Here is a 14,237-nt window from a genome sequence, read left to right as displayed (position 1 = left end):
CAGTATTGGCTTACCTGACTGGGCACACCTGATGGATGTGCCTGACATTAACAGCGGCTTGTCTGCATGAGGCTTATTGCCTGATGGTTTTAGATAACAACAGTTGTAAGCAAAGTGTGTAAAATCTTTAAATCTTTAACAAATCTCTTATTAATCCCAGCTAAGTAGATTAAAGCTGACTGCAGGCTTTAAAAGGAAGCAAGCCAATCACTTGTAGGACAGAGAAAACATATACAATGAACACCAGCCAGACAGATAGGCTGTAATGTGCAGTTCCTTTGTTCTTGGTCTAGATAAAACTAGGGTGGCAGTCAGACCACCGGACCTGGGTTCAATAGAGCCAAAGATCCAGTGACATGAGACTGTACAGCATGATTCTGTATAGCATGATTCACAAATATCACCTTGTGTCTGATTACCGAGTAGCCACTTTGCATAACGGGCCTGCTTATTTTGTTAATTCTGTGTTCACAGATGCCTTGAGTCATTCTTTACAGTTTCGACTCCCTTATTTGGGAACAAGTGCAAAGAGCAAGGGAGCAAGGGACAAGGACAGAGAAATAGAACAAATGCAAAAGGTGGAGATTACACATCTGCGTATGATCTGTGTGCTGTGAACATTAGCATATTTTAGCCTGCAGAAATGGCTATTGCTGCGCCTCCTCTTTCCAAGACACAGCCTGTGTACTGGGTTCACGCACAGTTCTCCGCACTCAGAATCTGGAGCACAAGTCACGGCAGCTGAACGTCTTCTTGATGAGGGTCAAGACAGCCCGAGGCATCTCCTTGGGGCTTTGAAGCCCGGCAGCTCAGGTCAGAGCAGGCAGCAGCGATGCAGCTCCCGGAACACTGACTGTGGCTCCTGCGTCACCTGCTGCTGCAGGGGAATCCGCTGGTGTGTCCTGTGGGAGGCAGATGGCCGCACGCTCACCGGCCGCTTGGCTCAGTCACATTTCGCCTCGGCTTGGAGAGAAGGGCTGCCAGCTACACAGGTGCCTCTGAGATCCAGAAACAGCATCTCTTGTTCACGCTCCGTGTCTGCTCACCACTAGCACGCTGCCCCACTCTTCGGACAGGGCTTTGCCTGGAGCAGCCCAGTGCTGGTGACAGAGCTGGAGATGAGGTTCCCTGGTGGCGTCTGGCTGGGAGTCCCGAAGGGAACAGGAGGGTCGTGGTGGGGCAGCAGGAGCTCCTGAGCAGTGAGAGAGCTTGGGACGAGGGAAAGGATGCAGAGAGTGGGAATGGACCACTCGTGTCCAAAGCCATTTGAGTAATTCATACTGTGGCAGGAGCCAACAGAAGCACCTCTGTCCCATAAGACAGGGTTGTTTCTTTTCCGCAGTATGCTGGTCTGTATGCTACACAGACTGTCACTTTGGATTGATCCATTTTACGTTAGCCATTTACACCCTCAAGTAAGGTCCTTCCATTGTGAAGTTGTGGAAGCCATTGGGGAACACACGCAGTGGTGTTTTCAGTGCAGTGAGCCACCAGGAAAGGTGCGAACAGAACTCGGAGAGGAGCAGCACGGGTCCCAGGGCAGTGTGTGGAGCCCAGCACGGCTGTGGCTGCTCCGGCACCGCTGCAGCGGGAACCGGCCACAGCTCCTCCTGCACAAAGCATGGCAGAAAGCACTAGACACGGGAGCAGAAACACTGAGACTCAAGAGCGGAAACCGTTGTGTTTCAGAGCAGGAACCTTTGAGACTCGGGAGCAGAAACCCATGGCAAGACCCTGCAGGGATGGGTCTGGGCAGGGACAGGGATGCAGAGGAGCTCACGGAGGTGACTGTGACCCTGTTTTCTGTTACTGCAGGCTAATTCCAAAAACAGAAAACAAACCAAAATATGTCAGTGATTTGGAACTGCAAATGTGGGTGGTCAAAAGCCATGAAATGAGAAATTTAAGGTGCGTACGGCAACATGTATCTGCCCATGTCGGACACAAGTAGCATTTCCCGTTTCTGCTCAGTCCTAAACAGGTATCTCAGTTAAAACAGATGTCCAGGCAGCTGTGGCTGGTGAGAACAGGGTTAAGGAGGAAAACAGTGAGGCTTTTGCTATGTTCATTATTACAGACTTCGACTGTGGCAAGGTAAGGTTAAATGTGTGCCTAGAACTATGTATTCAAAGTTAATTTCCTATTTACATTTTAATGTTTGAAGTTCCTGTGTTTAATTTCAGTGTAAATATTAACCTGTATTGTCACATAAAGATAGTATGGACATTTTCCATTGAAAGATTCTCTTTCTGCTTGCTTGCCACTTCTTTACTCACTTTAAACCTGAAATTTTCTACATTCATTTTTGTCTTTGCATTATTTTTCTTTAACATTTCTGGAAAAAAAACAGGTTTTCCAAAATTATTTCAAAAGAAAAAAAAATAAATGACTTGTTCAAGATTTAGGGTGATATGTTACAGATGTTTCCTTGAAAAACATGGAAGTCTCTGTGCTTCAACATAAAGATTTCAGTATTCTTGCCAGAAATATTTTTGCGATGTGCTGCACCTTGCCCTTAGAATTAGCCTTTGAATTTCCCCGCGCAGCCCCGCTGGGACCCCGTGCTGCGCACACCGTCCTGCGCCCGCGGGTCCCGGGTCTGCGCTGGGATCCCACTGCCCGCCCTGAGCCCTGAGGTGCTGAACCAACCACAGGCGGTGGCTCAGGAATTGGGTGGGTGGGGAACTGCTGTCCGCGACAGGTACAACCGCAGGGCTGGTACCTTGATGGAGACAGTGTACAGACCAGGACCCCTGATTGTCCTTATCTTCAAAGTTTTCAGCCTGGAACGTGATGGTGTTTCTTTGTAGAATTGCTGAGCACTCACAGTTCTACTCGAAACGTAGGAAATGCCATAAAGTTGTTAAGTGCTTCACAAATCAGAACTAGACACCTCGAATCAAGCACCTAAAATGAGAGGGCACATCTAGTGCTTGTATCTCTCTCTGCCTCTATTCAGCATTTGTAAAGTGCTGATAATAAAACTTTTTCCTCGTGGGGTTGCTGAGATGAGGCAATGATCCTGGAGAATTTAGATAATGATGAACGACGTAGAAATTCCCATCAGGAGATTAATAACAATGTTCTACGTGTGGTTTGAAAAGTGTGCACTAAATGCAAGTTGGAGCCACACACTAAGTCGTGCAAGAGAAAAGGAAACACTGATGAGATTTCTGTGCACATTGTTAATGAGCAAGTGCAGGACAGCACATGATCGTGTGCTGGAGTCTGCAACATGTTCTTATGCTGAAGGGCCCACATTATGCTAGCAACCTTAATTCTGGCATATCTAGTGTTCTGATAATGTCTTGTAACTGTAGTATTTTTATAAAATAGTTCCACTGCAGGCACTATTTTTAAATCAAGAAATCACGTCTGTTCTCATGCATATTTTCACACTTAGTCCAGCTAATGAAAACGGCAAGGGTTCAGCATTCTCAAAGCCTTCCCCAATAGTAAATGAGAACGGAGACACCGGAGCATTCTCCTGGCTATTAATCTGCAGATAATAGAAGGTCCATTTCTTAAGTACACACAGAAAAGGAGAATAAGAAATACTGGCTATGACACAAAATGAATTGTCTTCCTCCGTGCCCTTGTAACCTAGGGCATGTAGTGCAGGCTGCCAGCCATTGCGTTACAGATTTAAAAGTGCTGGAATCTCTCCGTCTTGTAGCAGGTTGCCTGATGGATTGGTGAGTAATGGACTTGAGGAGTGCATTACCAGGCCCCAGACTAATGGCGAGCTCTTGCCCATGGCTTGTGCTGTAGATCATTCATCGTGCTATTCATAAGCTCTCTGCCAGTCTGTGTCTGGCACTCCTGCTGCTGCGAACACCATTTGCCTGATGAATTCTGCACGAACATCCCCCATGTTTTCAGAAGGCGAGTTGTAAATGAGAAGAACAGAGTGAGTCACAGTTCTCCAGCAGTTCTCCTTGTGCTCTTTTGAAGGACACAGTAGAGGATAAGATGATGGACACGATACTCACCCACTATTACAGCAGCCTGTAAGAAATATCTGGGGTTTCCACACACCACAAGGCACCTTCCTGGCGCTGTCTGAGGACCTGGTGCCCAGGAACTCATCGTGCCTCAGCAGTCTGCTGTTCTGGGCCGTGGGGAGGCAGGAGGGGAAGGACAGATGATGTGGTTGCTGGGTCTGGCTCTTTGACCAGGAACTAGCGACCTTCTCTGATGTGTGCTGGAGAAAGATGCCTGGGTGCAGTTATCCGGACTGGGCGCTGTGTGAGCTAAGCCAGGCAGAACCAAGCTTCACAGCAAAGACCAGCCCAGAGCTGGCTGCTGGGCTGGCTGGGTGGACGGGGCAGATGTGTGCAGATGTGTGCAGATGTGTGCATCCACTCCCCAGCTGGCTTTGGAGGTTTTCCTCTTTCTTTAGACTCCCTGATGTTCACAGGATGACTGTCTGGGAGTTGTGGCTTCCTGGTGTGGCTGAGACCGGCTGGATCCCTCTGCTCCTTTTACTGGGATGGCTGCACAGCCCTGAGAAAAAGAGCTACCCAGTCAACTGTTGATTTAAACTGGTGACCCACCCCATCTTCCAGCTGTCTGAACCACCCAGGACCCTTTCTGGTTCCTGAGTTCAGCCTGGCAGCTTTGCCGACAGAGAAGGTTTAAGACTTGCTTTGCTGTTCTGTTCTCTTTGGCTTTGTATTTTTGCTAGAAGTAACTTAAAGATAAACTTCTGCAGTTCTTTATTAACATACTCCCGATGATTTTGTGAGAAGGACGAAGCCTTCATCCTAAGAAATTTCCTCTGCAGCAGCCATAGTGAGGATTGATGCTAAAGCTAGGCAGCAGAACCACAACTGTAAAAACAATGCAGATGAGGAAAGTTCTTTAGTTCCAGCAGTCCTATGGAACTAGAAATAGCGCCAACTGAGCAGCAAACACACCAAGTTTTCTAATTTACTCCAGGTTAGGAATGTTGTGCCTTTTGAGGGGGGGCAGTAGTAATGACATCAATATGCTTAGGGTGCTAAATATCATATGCTTTTAGGGAAAGATCTCTTTTTACTGGGGCTGGTTTTCTTTATGCACTTCAAATACAGCTTGGGCACCTTTTCATTGTCCCAGGCAGGAAGCAAATTCGTGTTCCTTTTATTACTCATATAATAAGTCTGAAGGTACTTTGCATACAAAAACAGAAGGAGGATGTAGACAAAGACAGTGCTGCTGGAAAGGAGCACGCCAGAGAGCCAGAATTTCCCAGGGAGTATTGTCAGTGGGTTTATTCTCATACTCTTTTGGAAGATGTTTCTGTTAATAAAGTATCATAAGTCTGTTATTTCTTTCGACCAATCTTTCTCGTTCCTAATCCGCCTTTATAAAACCTTATAGTGGCCTGTATTTAACTGGGAAAATCCTCTGCTTGTTTCCTGTCTTCTAGCTCAAGTTTTCTTTCTTTAACAAGAACAACAGCGTGCTGCTCTGTCTTCAAAGAGGAAATTAATTCCGTCCGCAAAAGGGTCAAGTGCTAGAAAGTGCATAGCAATGCAGTTTGCGTGGCAGGATCCAGGAGATATGATGCTAATAAGATTCTAAGATGAGAACAGCAGACTGGCTCTGGGGATTCAGATGAAGGGTTCTGTAAATTTTAAAAGAAATGGTCTCCAAAAACTAATGATGTCTGCTTTCCAATTCATTAATAATGTGGAGCGGGGAGATGGGAGTGAGAAGCAGGCCATGCTTTGAAATATCAAAATGTAACAAGGAAAAAAACAGTGAGAGCTCATCTCATCGGGGTCATAAAGCCGGGAGAAAGAGGCAGCTGCGGGGGAATGAGCGTGGGTGCCGGGGGGGAAGGAAATTGCACCGTGTGTTCTGCTGCGTGTCATTATGCACAGACTGTGCCAACGTTGATGTAAAATTTCTGTGCTGAAAAGAGATGTTGCTGTATTAACAGAGTTTTTTCAGTGTTCTTGTTTAAGTTGACTTTCTGCACAGGATGTCTGACGGATTTTAAAAACATAACATATCTGAATTGCCTTAGAATACTTAAAAATTACGCTGGGTAAACCTTCCCTTTCACCTTTTTGCATTGCACGTGTGGAACTGAGTAACAAGAAGCCAGAATTTGTTTGTAGATAATATTGGAGAAAACCCCTCAGGCAAAGCCTAATGAACCAAGAGCCATTCTGAGCTTTCCTCAGAGCCGGTGCCGTTCCGGGTGCTGGACACACCGTGTGACCTTGGTGCTTCTCGGCACCGACATTTCCGTTGCACGAGCTGCTATTGTGCAGATATTGTGCTGCAGTCTCTCCCTCACGTGTGCAGAGTTTGCAGCTAATAAAAAAATGTCTGTGCTGGAACGGCTTCCAGAGGAGGAAGGTATGCAGCAGGAGGATTTAGCTCTGATTTTATTTTGGCAAAGCTGTGATGATTTGTAGAGTGAGGTTAAGGTTTTCCTCCTATCTGCTTCTTTCATCCGTGTAATATTTTCTCATCTTGCCTCTAAAACTCCTGTCAGCAATGACCGGTGATGTTCTGGGGAGCAGCCCATGCCCCAGCGCTGCCCGTGGGTGTTTGGTACCAAGGGGCCCTGTGGCGCTCTGCTCAGTGGGTGTTTGACAGTGTCTTGCAGCCCCAGTGCTGGTGTCATGTCTTTGCTGTGTTGTGCTGACCTGAAGCTTTTTGCTGGTGGTCTGGACGCCCTGTCTGTTTTCTTGAGCCTGAGTCACGTTATCTCAGCAGCAAATCAGGCTCAAGACAAGGAATGCCTGGGGTGCAGGAGCAGGGGATCTGCAGAGAGCTTGGTGAGCACGTGCGGGACACCCTGTCACCCAGCAGAGCTGTTTCCCTGTCTTTTCCTGGTTTTCCTGTGTTCCTCAGGGCTCTGCTGGCCTGCGGAATCGGGCGGCTCAGTTGAGCACCTGGATGTGGCGGGCGGTTTTTGGGAGACGGCTCACAGAGTCTGGCCAGGAGGCTTGAGCTGGGTTTTGTGTTCTTGCTAAGCCAGAGCCACAGCGGTGGGTGAAGCGGGTTCTCCATCACGTCTGCAACATGTCCATAACACAGGGTTCTTCTACAGGCTTTATAAACACTGTATTTCTTCATCAGGACACCATGGGGTACTCACTGTTGACAGGTGTGCCTCAGTTGTCCCTAGAGCAAACCACAAATGTGTTGGCACCAGCTTCACAAGTCACAGCCTTCACCTGTGGTTTTCTGCATGTTCTTGTTCTCCAGTGAACAGCATCAGCCCAACTTCACAGCCCTTCCACAAACAGCAGGGGTGATACGGCCACGTGGATCAAATCTTCCACTTTCCTCATGATTGTGTCTCAGGTGTTTCCTTGGAGAAGAGCTGGGTAATTTGTTTCCTCAGGGAAATCTCCAGAGGGATTGATAAGGATTTTCTGGAAGGTTTTGCAGGGCAGTTCCTGGGTGTGCCGTGTCTCAGTGCAGGTGGCAGCGGGATGTGTCTGCAGCCATGCGGCTGGGCCCTGGAGCAGATGGGAGTTCACACCTGCTCCAGTGAAGACAGTCATACTATTATAATAAGACAATCTTGTACTAATATGGTAGCCACTGTTAGAAAGGCACAACAGCTACTCTTAATGGAGCCCCCAGAAGGTCCATGTTTGACACCAAAAGTGTTATGGAGAAACTGGTCAAATTAATTGCTACTGACGGGTGCTTAAGCTTAAAAACATCGAATATACCTTTGACAAGATAATTTTACTCTCTTTTTAAAAGGACTTGTGATAAAGAATTTATCTTTCTAAATGAAGAACAGGACTGTCTTATGGCATCAGTAACAATACGAAAAACAGCTGCTGTAGAGAGGCCTTTTTCGTTGATGTTCCTCACCTGGACACTTAGCACTGAGGTGATTTTTGTGTCTCATCTTCCAGCAGAGATCACTCGGGCTTGGAGCCTGGCAGCAACATTGCGAGAGCCACCAAGCTGCTGGCATGAGCAGTTACGTGCTTATGGCAAGGGGGAAATGAGCCAGCATTCCAGTGTAAAATATAGATTTCATAACCAAAACTTCCCAAGTTCTGTGCCCAGGTACACTGACTGAAGTGTGATGATCACCTCAAAAAAGTTATGTATTCCTTTCTGATTTGCATTGCTTTGCTGCCGACTGCTTTTTCCAAACTTTTACCTCAAGATGAAAAAGAAAGCAGGTTTTGCTGAAGGAGAAATAAAAGGCCAATCGATAACTACAGAGCAAACCTGTTTGAGTCTGAAATCCTGCCCCTTTGCCCTCATGTTAGCTGAGATAGCCACCTCTGTGTTGTTGACCTTTTAGATGACACTGGAATGAGATGCTGTGACAGGCTGGTCTGCTCAGCATCGTAACTCAACCATTGTACTGCTGGGTGACAGGCGGCCATGTACCCCTGGGCTCTCGGCTTCCCCACGGCCCCAGCCCCGTGCAGCCCACGGTCCCCCTGCCACGGTCCCCCCGTGCCACCAGCCACAGGTCCGGGCCCACCCGGGAGTGCGGACGCAGCAGCAACCGGCGGTGACAGACCCGAGATCGGCTGCGGATTCCACAGCAGGACTCTGTTCTCATGACAGATACCCAAAGGCAGATTTTCTTTTAATTAAATAGGAAAATCTATAATGCAGTCAGCATGATGCCTCTTGGTGTGTTTATTGTTATACCCCATTTATTTGCTTTTGTTCTCAACATATGCTTTTATTATGAGGGAGGTTTTTATACTGACCATCTGTGCATCACAAATGAATTTCAGATAGGACTGAAGGACTTGGGGAGCAGGGTAGAGGTCAGTGGAGTTTCTTAATATCTGAGTGAAAATGGGTGTTGTTTACGGTTGTGGAACAAACACACCAACTAGTCTTCTTAAAATAATATTGAAATTGCAAAGTTGACACTTTTAAGCTGTCGTCTTTAGGTTTCACAATTACCAGGCTTTTGAGATTCGTGAAGTATTTCATACCTCATATAGTTAATATTTTACTTTCTGTCTCCACACTCTGAAAAAAATATTTATTGTTTCAATAGTATTCTGCCTACATTTTAATATTTTTCTTTGCAGCCAAATGGCAAAAAACATTTGATTTCTCCATCAGCAAAGGTGATGGCATTTATCTGTGTGTTTGTGTGACTGTAGGGGTAGTTCTGTACACAAGCCAGTTTCAGATCTTTGGGATGGGGTTGTTTCCCACCCAGAAAAAAAGCAGTTTCCCGTCTCCTGGGGCAATGACAGTGACCACTGGCTCAGGCTGGTGACTCCTCTGCCTTTGGCTGCTGGTTCAGCACCCACAGCCTCACGGCGCGCAGCTCCCGGGCTGGGGTTGCAGACCCGTGATCAGGATTCGCTCCCCGGGCTGTGGTTGCAGACCCGTGATCAGGATTCGCTCCCCGGGCTGTGATTGCAGAGCCGTGATCAGGATTTGCTCCCCGGGCTGTGGTTGCAGACCCGTGATCAGGATTCGTTCCCCGGGCTGGGGTTGCAGACCCGTGATCAGGATTCGTTCCCCGGGCTGTGGTTGCAGAGCTGTGATCAGGATTCGTTCCCCGGGCTGTGGTTGCAGAGCTGTGATCAGGATTCACTCCCTGGGCTCTGCACGGAGCCCGCTGAGGAGTCCCAGGCTGTGAGCGGCTGCTCAGCCGCTGTCCCCGCAGACCCGGGGCTGGTCAGCTGGGGTGTCTGTGCAGCTGAGGCTGCTGCAGCCTGTGCTCAGCTCAGGGCATCGGCTCCTGGCGTGCAGGACACCAGGAAAGTGCAGCGAGTGCTCATGCTTTGCAAAACATGTGTTGTGATTGTCCGCAGGGCCCTGCGCAGGTGACCATGAGCGGGATGTGATGTGCCCATGCAGGGGCCTGTCGGGCTCGTTTGGGCTCTGCCCCAGCACCTGTCCCAGGCTGGCACCGCTCGAGCGTCGCCATGAGCTGCTCCGCTGCCCCATCCTGACGCTGCTCTGCCCAGCAGGGCAGAGACGCCACGCTGGAGCGTTCAGTCTGCGGGGAGTTTGGGGAGGAGAGCGGGAAAAAGGCTGTTAGATCTATCGCTGGCAATTTAGATTCAGAGACATTTCATCTGCAGTTCCCTCAAGTGTTGAATTGAATAAAACCAGCAGCAGCAGTAGCAAAGGAGGTGGGGGAAGGGCTCTGAGCACTCTGGGCTAAACAAAAAGAGACAGGCAGCTCATAAAAAAAAAAAGAATTACATCCTTGGGCTGAAAATAGAGATTGGTGAGGCAGGGAGGAGAACGCGAGGCAGAGCCCGGCCCTGGGCAGGCGCTGCCCCAGGCTCCCGGCGTTCCTGCAGCCTGAGCACATCACAGGATTTCCTTCTGGGTTTCATGATTTTCTTGTGGGTTTTTTGAAGCTCCAGTTGTAGAATCAAGCAGGAAGAACACAGTCCCAGGCTTTGTCTGCAGTTTAAAAAAATTATACTTCACTTTCCAGTGCTTCAGGAGAAAAGTGCAAAAGTGAAACCCTCAAGGGTCAAATATTCAGAAGAAAAAGTAACTTAGCACTTACAATTTTGTAAACACTTACTGGCAGGTGGTTCCCAAATGCAGTCATGGGATGGCAGAGCTGCCCTTGTCATTAGGTGTTTCTGTTCATCTGCCTTAGAGAGGGAATTGCTGCTGGATGTTGTTCTGACCATGTATTGCAGCATTCATTTTTCTCCGTGTCTGTCTGTCCTTCCCCGGGGAGGACAGCTGTCCCAGGGAGCCGCTCGGCCCCACTGAGGCTGAACAGGGATGGGAGCCATTCGAGAGAACTCCATTACAGCAGAAGGCAGATTCTTGGGGTCTCTATTGCCTGGTGTGAGTGGTGCCACTACTTCCACAGCGGTGCTTGTGGTCACAGAGAAGCATCAGGGGTCTCGAGGCCACCCGTGACCGTCCCTCGACACCCCTTGTATCACTGATGCCATCTGCTTTGCAGGGGACTGGGCACCACACGTGAAGGGATGTTGGTGTGCGGTCCAGGGACACGGGAGTGCAGGGAGGCGGGTGGGATGCACACGGGTACAAGGGTGGGATGCACATGGGGAGGCGCCAGCTTCACCCCGCTCTCTGTGCTTCACCAAAAGGAGGTGTTCGAACCCACAGCCATGGTCTGTGCAGCACCGAGTCACCCGGCGCAGCTGACAGCTCGGGCTGGTTTCTGAACGCTGCTGACGGGACTTGGTCGAGCACTGTGGTTACACCGCGATGTCCCCTGCCTTTGCTGGTGCTCATGCAAAGCGCATGTGAAATACGGAGGCAAGACCAGGGTGAGGAGTCGGGACTTCGGGCAGGCACCGATACCTTTCTTTCAGATCGTTTCAGCTGTAAAACAGGGGTCATGATTCTGATCTACGTCACAAGGATTTGGGAGCCTGATTAGCTGTAGCCTGTATAAGACTGAAGGATTCTCACTGTGAATCTAGGACCAAAGAGTAGAGAATGAGAGGGGCTGTCTAATGGGCATGTATTATGCTGCCCTGATTTTCAGCCTGTGTTATCGATCCAGCAGCTTGCTAGGATACAGCCCTGCCTGCTGTAGTGGTTTAATTCATTTTTAAGCATCGTCATTTTTCATGTTGTGGTCTTCCCCTGCTTGGCGTGCTTCTCACTGCCCAGCCCCAAAAATGTCCATTCCTGTCCATGTTCCATGGCGTGTGCTGCTCCCACATGTGTGCACACACCAGGGAGATGGAGAGGCAGCTTCAGCTACACTAAGCAATTAAACTCCGGTAGCTCAGGGATGAGCAGGAGGCCGTGATTTTCTTTTCCTTTGCAGTAATTGCCTCTGCAATCAGCTTTGATCACCCGAGAGCAGAGGAGATGAGTGCTGCAAGTTGACATCAGTGGTTTTAATATATCCATTTACATATACAGGAGCAGTGCAGCATACAGCTTTCCATAGCGCCTCTGACCTGAAACCATCGCCGCTCCATAGACACCTCATTTAATTTAATACTTCACCGCCACTGCGGAAGCCACAGGATGGGGATGGGAGGGGGGGATAATCAAGCCCTCACTCTCTTGCTCTCTGTGAATGTCTGTAGAAATGACATGAAAGTAATTGCTTTTGAAAAGCAAAGCAGAAATGGCACAATTGATTCCACTTAAATGAGAAGAGAAGGGGTGGGGGTGGGGGACGTTCACCCTAAACATGGCACCTTCTCTCCTGCTGCAAGCAAATCGCTTCATGTGTGCGTGGGGACAGAGGAGAGGTGGGCTGGTCCGCAGGGCTGGCAGGGCTGCGGTGGCTTGGGCAGGCAGAGCTGCTCGGACACGTACGGCCGCTCCGACAACTCGTGCCCAAGGCAGACGCTGCTCCGTGCAGCCACGCGCCTCCCCCTGTGGCGCTTTGGGGGCGGGGGTCCGGTGGGGACCCTCCTTGCATTGAACATCCTAGAATTGTTGTACCTCTAAAACCCCCTCACCTGCCATGCACGTGGGGAGGGGGCTGTTTGTCCTGTGTGCAGAGGAGACACCAGTTCCTTCTGTCTCTCCCCCACCACAGGGCAGCCCATGGATGGAGCCCAGTGAGCTCGCGGCCATGGGCACCCCCCGCCCCAGTGCCAGCTGCCGGTGCTCGACCTCCCGCCGAGGGCGCCGTGTCTCCGCGCAGCCCAGCTCCCCGCCGTCCCTGACCGTGCTGTGCTGAGGGGCAGCCCCAGCTGCTATGTCCCTGCACCCATGTTGCAGATGTTTGTGGTGACGGGGGCTCCACGGCACCTCCAGGGGTTTCCTGGCTGTTCATCGGGCACTGCCACAGAAAGGCTGTGTCTGGGGCTGCAGGAGGGATGTGGCACCTCATTCCAGGAGCCTGGCTCACAGCACAGAGCATCAACCTGTGCCTCATGGGAGGAACATGTCTGCAGCTGGCAATGAAGTGCTGCCCTCCCTGCCCTGGTGCTTGTTCTCATCACTGGCAAATACAGAAGAAATAACCACACACAGTCTCGGGGAATCTCCCTAGACTGAGAAGACTCAGATACATTAGTACTGAGGCAAAGCCAAGGACGTGCAGACCATCTCTGGCTGGAGTGGGAGCAGCCTCGGCGCTCACTGCTGCATCCCATAGCACAGAGATGGGCTCTGCTATTGCACCGTACGGGCGTGCGAGCACACACACGCGCTCACATCCACTCAGAATTTAAATGGTTTCTTTTTTCTTTCTGAGAGTGTTTTGCTGGACAGCTATGACCTTTTTCACGGTGTTTGAAAGCATCACCTGCATACGGAATACAGCTTGGAGGACGGCAGGCTACTGTGCTAATAACATTGTCTCCAATACATCTTTAATGTAGACATTAATGTCATTTTATGTTAATTACATGCAAATTGATTATTAATGTATTTATTGAATGTTGACAGTTGGGTGACAATCTCCAGTAAATATGTTTTACTAATCAGTTAGCATTTAATTAATATTGAAATTCTCCCTAGGTTTAGTAAGACAGTGAACATTAATTAGTCCCCTCGGTCGCTGTGTGTGTTGCAGGATGTCCCCGGTGCTGCTGGCAGCCCAGTTGTGCTCAGCAGCTCCAAGGGGTACGGACAGGTGGGCCTGGGGGTCTCGGTGAGATGTCTGCGGTGTCTGTCCCCTGCACGTTCCCTCACTGTGTTACTGGGCAGCTCTGGAGAGCCCCTTCCCCGTGAAACGAGGCTGCTGCAGTCGCTCCTGAGCGGTAAGAGCAGAGCCGCAGTGATTGCTTGGCAGCAGGTAGGACCCTCAGTTATGGCAACACATCGCACAGCCCTGGCCAGCAGCTCAGAGGTTTCTTAATGCCGAATTTCAAACACTGAGCAGATCAATTCCTGGGCTGTGCGGCCAGCATTTTCTCTTGCCTCCCCGCCATGACTGGGGCAGAGCCCCAGCCGCAGGTGTTCGCACCCACCAGACACAGCTCCTCTCGCCCGTCGCAAGGGGAGCAGCATCCTGGGGATGTCCCTTGCGAAGGAATCGGGGTCAGCGGCCAGGAGCCGCTCCACTGCAGCTGCTGCAGCACTGTTAGCTCCAGGATCGATACTTGAGGCTTGTCATGCTAATTGCTCCTTGGCTGATGTTCGTGATCCTTTACTGCTCCCTCCTTCTCTAAACTCTTTACATCTGGGACACCATGCAAAAATGCCAAGCCCTGCAAGCCCAGCCCTGTCCTGGCAGGATGAGGGGCGGCTGGCTGGGTTCTCTGGCCTCTTCACCCTGCAATGGCAGCCATGGGGGAAATGCCTTAAGGGGCATTAGTGCAGGGCAGAGGAGCACACAGCCTGATCAGGAGCTGGCT

The 14,237-nt window shown here is 49.9% G+C and overlaps 1 long non-coding RNA gene across 3 annotated transcripts in view; it reads left to right on the top strand.

Moving 5' to 3' along the window:
* Nucleotides 1-14,237, top strand: part of LOC135575306 (uncharacterized) — a 49,180-nt gene that overhangs the window by 26,654 nt on the left and 8,289 nt on the right. The window contains exon 3 of one of the 3 annotated variants that reach the window (XR_010465802.1): nt 13,454-13,640. The exons of 1 other annotated variant lie outside the window; for it this stretch is intronic. This is a non-coding gene — a long non-coding RNA (uncharacterized LOC135575306). Of the gene's footprint in view, nt 1-474; nt 2,401-13,453; nt 13,641-14,237 lie in introns of those variants that run through there. One more of the 3 variants, XR_010465801.1, reaches the window with a different exon arrangement.

This window comes from Columba livia, chromosome 13 (genome assembly GCF_036013475.1).
Source record: "Columba livia isolate bColLiv1 breed racing homer chromosome 13, bColLiv1.pat.W.v2, whole genome shotgun sequence".
Taxonomy (NCBI): domain Eukaryota; kingdom Metazoa; phylum Chordata; class Aves; order Columbiformes; family Columbidae; genus Columba; species Columba livia.
This window is presented reverse-complemented; position numbering and strand designations above follow the sequence as displayed.